The sequence below is a fragment of the Giraffa tippelskirchi genome, chromosome 3 (genome assembly GCF_054371585.1).
Source record: "Giraffa tippelskirchi isolate mGirTip1 chromosome 3, T2T-mGirTip1v1.2.pri, whole genome shotgun sequence".
Classification (NCBI taxonomy): Eukaryota; Metazoa; Chordata; class Mammalia; order Artiodactyla; family Giraffidae; genus Giraffa; species Giraffa tippelskirchi.
In genome coordinates this window covers 66,480,741-66,489,000 of record NC_137277.1, presented here as the reverse complement: position 1 = coordinate 66,489,000, position 8,260 = coordinate 66,480,741, and positions in this window count along the sequence as shown.

Below are 8,260 nucleotides of genomic sequence, written 5' to 3'. Positions count from 1 at the left end.
ACAAAGTAAAAAGGGATAGGTGAGACTGCACCAAATTAAAAATCTTTTGCACAGTAGAATCTGTGGACATAGTAAACGTATGGAACAAGAGAAAATATTTGCAAATCACATAACGAATAAATGGTTAATGTCATGGTCCCCTGGAGAAGGGAATGACAAAACACTTTAATATTCTTGCTTTGAGAACCTCATGAGCAGCATGAAAACGCAAAAAGATGGCTGAATAGATAAAGACAATGTGGTTTATATGTATATACAATGGAATATTAGTCAGAATTTTAAAAGGAAGGAATTCCGGCCTTTAACAGTATGGATGTACCTGAAGGATATGATTCTAAGTGACATAAGCCTGACACAGAAAGGCAATAGTGCAAGATCTCATTAATATGATGAGTCTAAAACAGCCAAATTGTTACAACACAGGGTAGAACGGTGGTCATCAGGTCCAGGGGGAACTGAGGAGATCCAGTCAAAGGGCCTGAAGTTTCATTTAGGCAAGATCAATAAGTTTTGGGGAACTAATGTATAGCATGGTGACAATAATGAACAATATTGTATTGTGTACTTGAAAGTTTCTAAGAACATAAATCTTTAATTACATCTTCTTAATACACACAAACACACACACAATGATAACTATGTAAAAGTAATGGATAACTTATTTAGCTTGATTGTGGTGATCCTTTCATAGTGTATACATATAGCAAAAAACCAAGTTGTATACCTTAAATATATATAATTTTTGTATGTCAAAGATATCTCATTTGAATTGTTAAAAAGATCTTTGGATATAAAAATAAGATTATTTTCCTTCAGAATAAACTATATCTTCCTTTTTCAGGTAGCTGACCATGTTGGTCAATCAGGAGTGAGCTGTTTCAGATCTGGAATACATGTTTAGTTAATTTTAGTTAATCCTGCTTAAATTTCTTGAGAGTGAGATCTGGCCTGTGCATATTATAGATCCCTCCCTGTAGAAGCTTGAGTACCTTAAAAATTCCAATACTTTTCTCTCCTTTATCTGCTCAGTACCCAGCCTTCCATTATGGTACTTATATACTATACTTGGCAATTGTGTTATTGGGGAAAATCATTCTCATGCTGGGCTCTTACAGATTCCAATCCATCCACTGTTTTTCCTGAACCAAGCCAAATCCTCTGCTTATCCATGCACTCACTCAAGAGATGACACCACACATAGGTGGCTACTAGTCTCTGCTCCCCAGGAAGAACTTATCTTTCTTTAGAGTACAGTACTTTTAGGGTTCTTTACAGAGTTGTTATAGAGGGAAGATTAATAATGATGTGAATGTGTACATGCTAACAAGAGTTGAAAGTCTTTCTTATGTAACTTTTGGAGTTATCATCTCTCCCCCTTCCCCCACACATGAAATCCCTGTTTGGAAGTTTTTCTTGTCTGATGGCTGAGAGAGGCTTAGTTGCATATGGCAGGGACGATAGGGGAGACAAAACAAGAAAAGTGTTGGTAAGTCATATTGATGAGTGGGGTTTCCAGTACCACTGAAAGGTCAAATCATGACATTACCTGTGAGACCAGTGGCCTCAGTTTTTCCATGTACTGAATGAGCTCCATGGACTTTTGGTCCTTGGACATTATTTGACACATTATTCTTCAGGCTAAATAATAGATACCTATAACCAAGAACATAGCTTAATGGAAATCATAGAAATGCTGCTTCCTAAAAATGGTGATGAAAAACAGTAATTCTCACTTGATTTGGCAGAAGGAAATTAGAATCTGTTTAGCAAATATGACCCACAAACTGAATAATGTCACAGATAAGAGTGCTCTTTCCTTAGGCATGGGGTTGTTTCAGTTGCATTGTATTCTACTGTAACCATATTTTTCTTGTTTTATCTAAATTACAAGACAGGTCCCCAGAGGCTGGAAGTGGGTTCCTAATGCTATACAGCAAACAAGTGGTGAAACCAGTAGTCTGAAATCTAGTGCTCTTGACTCCCAGAGCAAGACCAACATTCTTTAAGTATTTATAGGATGTCCCTGTGTGCCAGGTGCTATTATTCTGTTGTCCCACCCGCAGATCCTCAAAAGCAGAGATGTGTGTTCCTTCTATTGTACTGCCATTAATCTATTGTCTATGCAGTAAGCACTTGACTGGACTGGATTTAGAGTTGAGGACCTGTAAAATAATTTTGCTTTGTCATGATTTGGAATATGTCATGGGTTGAACTGTGTCCTATCCCCCTAAAAATCTGTGTTTAAGTCCTAACTCCAGTACCTTGAAATGTGACTTTATTTAGTAATAGGGTCATTGCAAATGTGGTTATTAAATGTGTGTGATAAGGTTGTGTAATTAAGAACATTGTGCTATTGCTCAGGTTCTTGAAACTGAGCCTAAGGTCATTAGACAGGTTCCTAATAAAATATGGATGGGGTCCTAATTTAAAGGGGAATTTTGGAGAGAGAGGGATACACATAGAGGGAAGACCCTGTGAAGAGACAGAGGAGGACACAGCCACATACAAGTCAAGGACAAAGGTCTGGAACTGATTTTTCCTTCTCAGGCTTCAGAAGAAACACACTGAGCCCACACCCTGATTTCAGACTTGGAGCCTCTGGAACTGCGAGACAGTAAATTTCTATTGTTTAAACCAAAGAAGAAAATTTACAAGACAAAGTAGAACTTTTCAGTACTCTTTACTATGACAGAGTATTAGTCGCTCAGTTGTGTCCAACTCTTCACAACCCCACGGACTGTAGGCGTTCTGTGTAGGGGTTCTGAGCCTCCAGACTCCTGTGTCCATGGGACTCTCCAGGCAAGAATACTCAAGTGGGCTGCCAGGCCCTTCTCCAAGGGGTCTTCTAACCCAGGGATCAAACCTGGGTCTCCTGTGGATTCTTTACCATTTGAGCCACCAGGAAAACTGTATAATACAAAAAATTATAGCCCAAAGATCAAATGTGGGGAGAGAGCAAATTAGCCAAGATGGCGTGTTCAGTCTCTCTCCCCCCATGTTTCCTAAATAGTGGGTGTGTAACAGCTGAGATCATTTGTAGCACTGTGCAGGCACGTCCTGAGGTACTCGCTTGGTCATGGGTTGTGTGTGGTGTGCATATGTGTGAGTTCCACCGATAAGGCAGGGGGAGTTACTGCTACCTCAGGGCTGTGTCCATGGGTCAGCCACAAGAGGAGAGAATTGTGGTATGGCTGTCGCACCAGCGAAGAGAGAGGCTGTGTTACGGCCGCTGTGCCAGCCAGGAGAGTATAAACGTGCCTTCAGTTCCTACTCGGGGAGGAGTCTCCTTCCAGCTCGTGGGGCTCCTTGCTCTAGTCTCCTTCCAGCCTCTTAGCTCACACCTTGCCTACCCTGGGTCCAATGAACAGTGTGCACAGCGAGATACAGCAAGACAATTGGCATCACAAGCAAAATGATCAGCAATCCATCAAGCAACACAGAATTTAATGAATATTGAGAAGAATATGAGTTAATAATACAAAATTCTAGCCACCATTTACTTTTGTGTAAGTATAAGATTATCATACAGAAAACTTGTTCTAGTAAACGTATCTTCTAGAAAGGGAAGAAACTATAAAGAAACAGCCTATGTTAGAGATTTAGTTATGTGCCCTCCTTTTACAAATTAGAGACTGAGACTCAATAAGTAACTTGTCCAAGACACATATTAATGGTAGAACCAGGACTGATTTCTGAACTTGACTTCTATTCTGGGATTTTGTTTACCATATCTGTGTTCTCTCAGTTTATGACTTAATCATATTATTTATTCACTACATTTTTACTTTAAATTTGGAAAGTTAAGAAGTGATGAAATGTCTTCTACACAACAACTCTCTGTTTTTTCTCAAAAATGAGCATAACAAAAACAGGATGAAGTTCATAACATTAGAGCACTTTCTTAGTTTCATTAAGGTAAGAATTTTACACAAGAATAAGTTCACTTTACATATAATTTGGTTTGGCAAAAAAAAACCCACGTTGTGTAAAAGTCACAAACTTTAAAACCTCTTTAATTATATAATAACTTCATATGTTGTGAAATGGTTTTCTATAATTTTCTTCAGATAGCCAGTTTTCCTGTTTTAGCTGCCTTATAAGAGCTTCCAAAGACTTCAATCTCCCTAGAGTTTGCTGTTCTTGTAACTCAAGGAGTTATCTTTGAATTTAGTTCAGACTTTCTGCCAAGGATATTCCTTATTTACATTTGTCTGCAGTAAAAATGCTCAGTGTGTAAAACATCTGTCTCAAAGTCTATATCATTATTTGAGTCTTCAATGTCTAGGTCTCTAATGTCCATTTCCACTCTTTCCACTGTTTCTTGGGCAAAACGTAAGACCAGAAACAATAAAACTCCTAGAGGAAAACATAGGCAAAACACTCTCCGACATAAATCACAGCAGGATCCTCCATGACCCACCTCCCAGAATATTGGAAATAAAAGCAAAAATAAACAAATGGGACCTAATTAAAATTAAAAGCTTTTGCACAACAAAGGAAACTATAAACAAGGTGAAAAGACAGCCTTCAGAATGGGAGAAAATAATAGCAAATGAAGCAACAGACAAACAATTAATCTCAAAAATATACAAGCAACTTCTGCAGCTGAATTCCAGAAAAATAAACGACCCAATCAAAAAATGGGCCAAAGAACTAAACAGACATTTCTCCAAAGAAGACATACAGATGGCTAACAAACACATGAAAAGATGCTCAACATCACTCATTATTAGAGAAATGCAAATCAAAACCTCAATGAGGTATCATTTCACACCAGTCAGAATGGCTGCTATCCAAAAGTCTACAAGCAATAAATGCTGGAGAGGGTGTGGAGAAAAGGGAACCCTCTTACACTGTTGGTGGGAATGCAAACTGGTACAGCCACTATGGAGAACAGTGTGGAGATTCCTTAAAAAACTGGGAATAGAACTGCCATATGACCCAGCAATCCCACTGCTGGGCATATACACCGAGGAGACCAGAATTGAAAGAGACGCGTGTACCCCAATGTTCATCTCAGCACTGTTTACAATAGCCAGGACATGGAAGCAACCTAGATGTCCATCAGCAGACGAATGGATAAGGAAGCTGTGGTACATATACACAATGGAATATTACTCAGCCATTAAAAAAAATACATTTGAATCGGTTCTACTGAGATGGATGAAACTGGAGCCCATTATACAGAGTGAAGTAAGCCAGAAAGAAAACAACAATACAGTATACTAATGCATATATATGGAATTTGAAAGATGGTAACGATAACCCTATATGCGAGACAGAATAAGAGACACAGACGCATGGAACAATTTTATGGACTCTGAGGGAGAAGGTGAGGGTGGGACGTTCTGGGAGAATGGCATTGAGACATGTGTATTGTCATATGTGAAACAGAGCACCATTCCATGTTCGATGCATGTGACAAGGGCTCAGGGCCGGGGCAATGGGATGATCCAGAAGGATGGGATGGGGAGGGAGGTGGGTGGGGGGTCCGGGAAGGGGAACACATGTAAACCCATGGCTGATTCATGTCAATGTATGGCAAAAACTATTACAATATTGTAAAGTAATTAGCCCCCAACTAAAATAAATAAATTTATTAAAAAAAAAAAAAAGAATTAATTGGAGAAGGGGCTAAGATGGCAGAGGAATAGGATGGGGAGACCACTCTCTCCCCCACAAATTCATTGAAAGAATATCTGAACGCTGAGCAAACTTCACAAAAACAACTTCTGAACGCTGGCAGAGGACATCAGGCATCCAGAAAAACAGCCCATTGTCTTCAAAAGGAGGTAGGACAAAATATAAAAGATAAAAAGAGAGACAAAAGAGTTAGGGATGGAGACTCATCCTGGGGAGGGAGTCAGAAAAGAGGAGAAGTTTCCAAACACCAGGAAACCCTCTCACTGGCGGGTTTGGGGGAATTTTTGAATCTCGGAGGGCAACATAACCGGGAGGAAAAATAAATAAAACCCACAGATTACGTGCCTAAAGGCAACTCCCAGCAAACTACCCCAGACGCTCGCATCGGCCACCAGCAAGTGGGGGCTGAATGGAGAGGAGCGGGCGGCACTGCTTAGGGTAAGGACCGGCCTGAATGCCCTGAGGGCAATCTGAGGGAGCTAACGTGAGATAGCAACCTAAACAGTGAGATAGCCAGAGAGAGAGAGAACTATCCTGCGAAAAGCCCAAATCTAAGGCGCTGCTGGCCGGCTCACAGAACAAAGGACTGAGCAATACCAGAAAAGAGCTAGCCTGCTGGGGACTGCTTAAGCCCCAAACCTGAGAACACCAGAGAACTCCTGACTCCAGGAAACATCAATTGATAAGAGATCATCCAAAAGCCTCCATACATACACTGAAACCAAGCTCCACCCAAGAGCCAATAAGTTTCAGAGAAAGACATACCACACAAATTCTCCAGCAATGCAGGAACATAGCCCTGAGCATCAATATACAGGCTGCCCAAAGTCACACCAAACTCACAGACATCTAAAAACTCACTACTGGACACTTCATTGCACTCCAGAGAGAAGAAATCCAGCTCCACCCACCAGAACACCAACACAAGCTTCCCCAACCAGGAAACCTTGACAAGCCAATTGTCCAACCCCACCTACAGGGGAGGAACCTCCACAATAAAGAGGAACTTCAAACTACCAGAATACAGAAAGGCCACCCCAAACACAGCAATCTAAACAAGATGAAAAGGCAGAGAAATACTCAGCAAGTAAAGGAAAATGATAAATGCCCACCAAACCAAACAAAAGAGGAGGAGATAGGAAATCTATCTGAAAAAGAATTTAGAATAATGATAATAAAATGATCCAAAATCTTGAACACAAAATGGTGTTACAGATAAATAGCCTGAAGAGAAGGATTGAGAAGATGCAAGAAATGTTTAACAAGGACCTAGAAGAAATAAACAAGAGTCAATATATAATGAATAATGAAATCAATGAGATCAAAAACACTGGAGGGAACCAAGAGTAGAATAACGGAGATAGAAGATAGAATGGTGGAAATAAATGAGGCAGAGGGGAAAAAAGAAAAAAAGAATCAAAAGAAATGAGGAAAACCTCAGGGACCTCTGGGACAATATGAAATGCCCCAACATTCGAATCATAGGCATCCCAGAAGAAGACAAAAGGAAAGGCCATGAAAAAATACTCGAGGAGATAATAGTTGATAATTTCCCTAAAATGGGAAAGGAAATAGTCACACAAGTCCGAGAAACCCAGAGAGTCCCAGACAGGATAAACCCAAGGAAAAATACCCCAAGACACATAATAATCAAATTAACAAAGATCAAACACAAAGAACAAATATTAAAAGCAGCAAGGGAAAAACAACAAATAACACACAAGGGGATTCCCATAAGGATAACAGCTGATCTTTCAATAGAAATTCTTCAGGCTAGAAGGGAATGGCAGGACATACTTAAAGTAATGAAAGAGGATAACCTACAACCCAGAATACTGTACCCAGCAAGGATCTCATTCAGATATGAAGGAGAATTCAAAAGCTTACAGACAAGAAAAAGCTGAGAGAATTCAGCACCACCAAACCAGCTCTCCAACAAATGCTAAAGGATTTTCTCTAGACAGGAAACACAGAAAGGGTGTATAATCTCGAACAAAAAACAACAAAGTAAATGGCAACAGGACCATACTTATCAATAATTACCTAAAATGTAAATGAGTTGAATGCCCCAACCAAAAGACAGAGACCCACCTCAAAACAAGGGACACATTCAGACTGAAAGTGAAGGGTTGGAAAAAGATATTTCACACAAACGGAGACCAAAAGAAAGCAGGAGTCGCAATACTCATTTCATATAAAATAGACTTTAAAATAAAGGCTGTGAAAAGAGACAAAGGATACTACAGAATGATCAAAGGATCAATCCAAGAAGAAGATATAACAGTTATAAATATATATACACCCAACATAGGAGCACCACAATATGTAAGGCAAATGCTAACAAGTATGAAAGGGGAAATTAACAATAACACAATAATAGTGGGAGACTTTAATACCCCACTCACACCTATGGACAGATCAACTAAACAGAAAATTAACAAGGAAACACAAACTTTAAATAATGCAATAGACCAGCTAGATTTAATTGATATTTACAGGACACTTCACCCCAAAACAATCAATTTCACCTTTTTCTCAAGTGCACACGGAACCTTCTCCAGGATAGATCACATCCTGAGCCATAAAGCTAGCCTTGGTAAATTCAAAAAAATTGAAA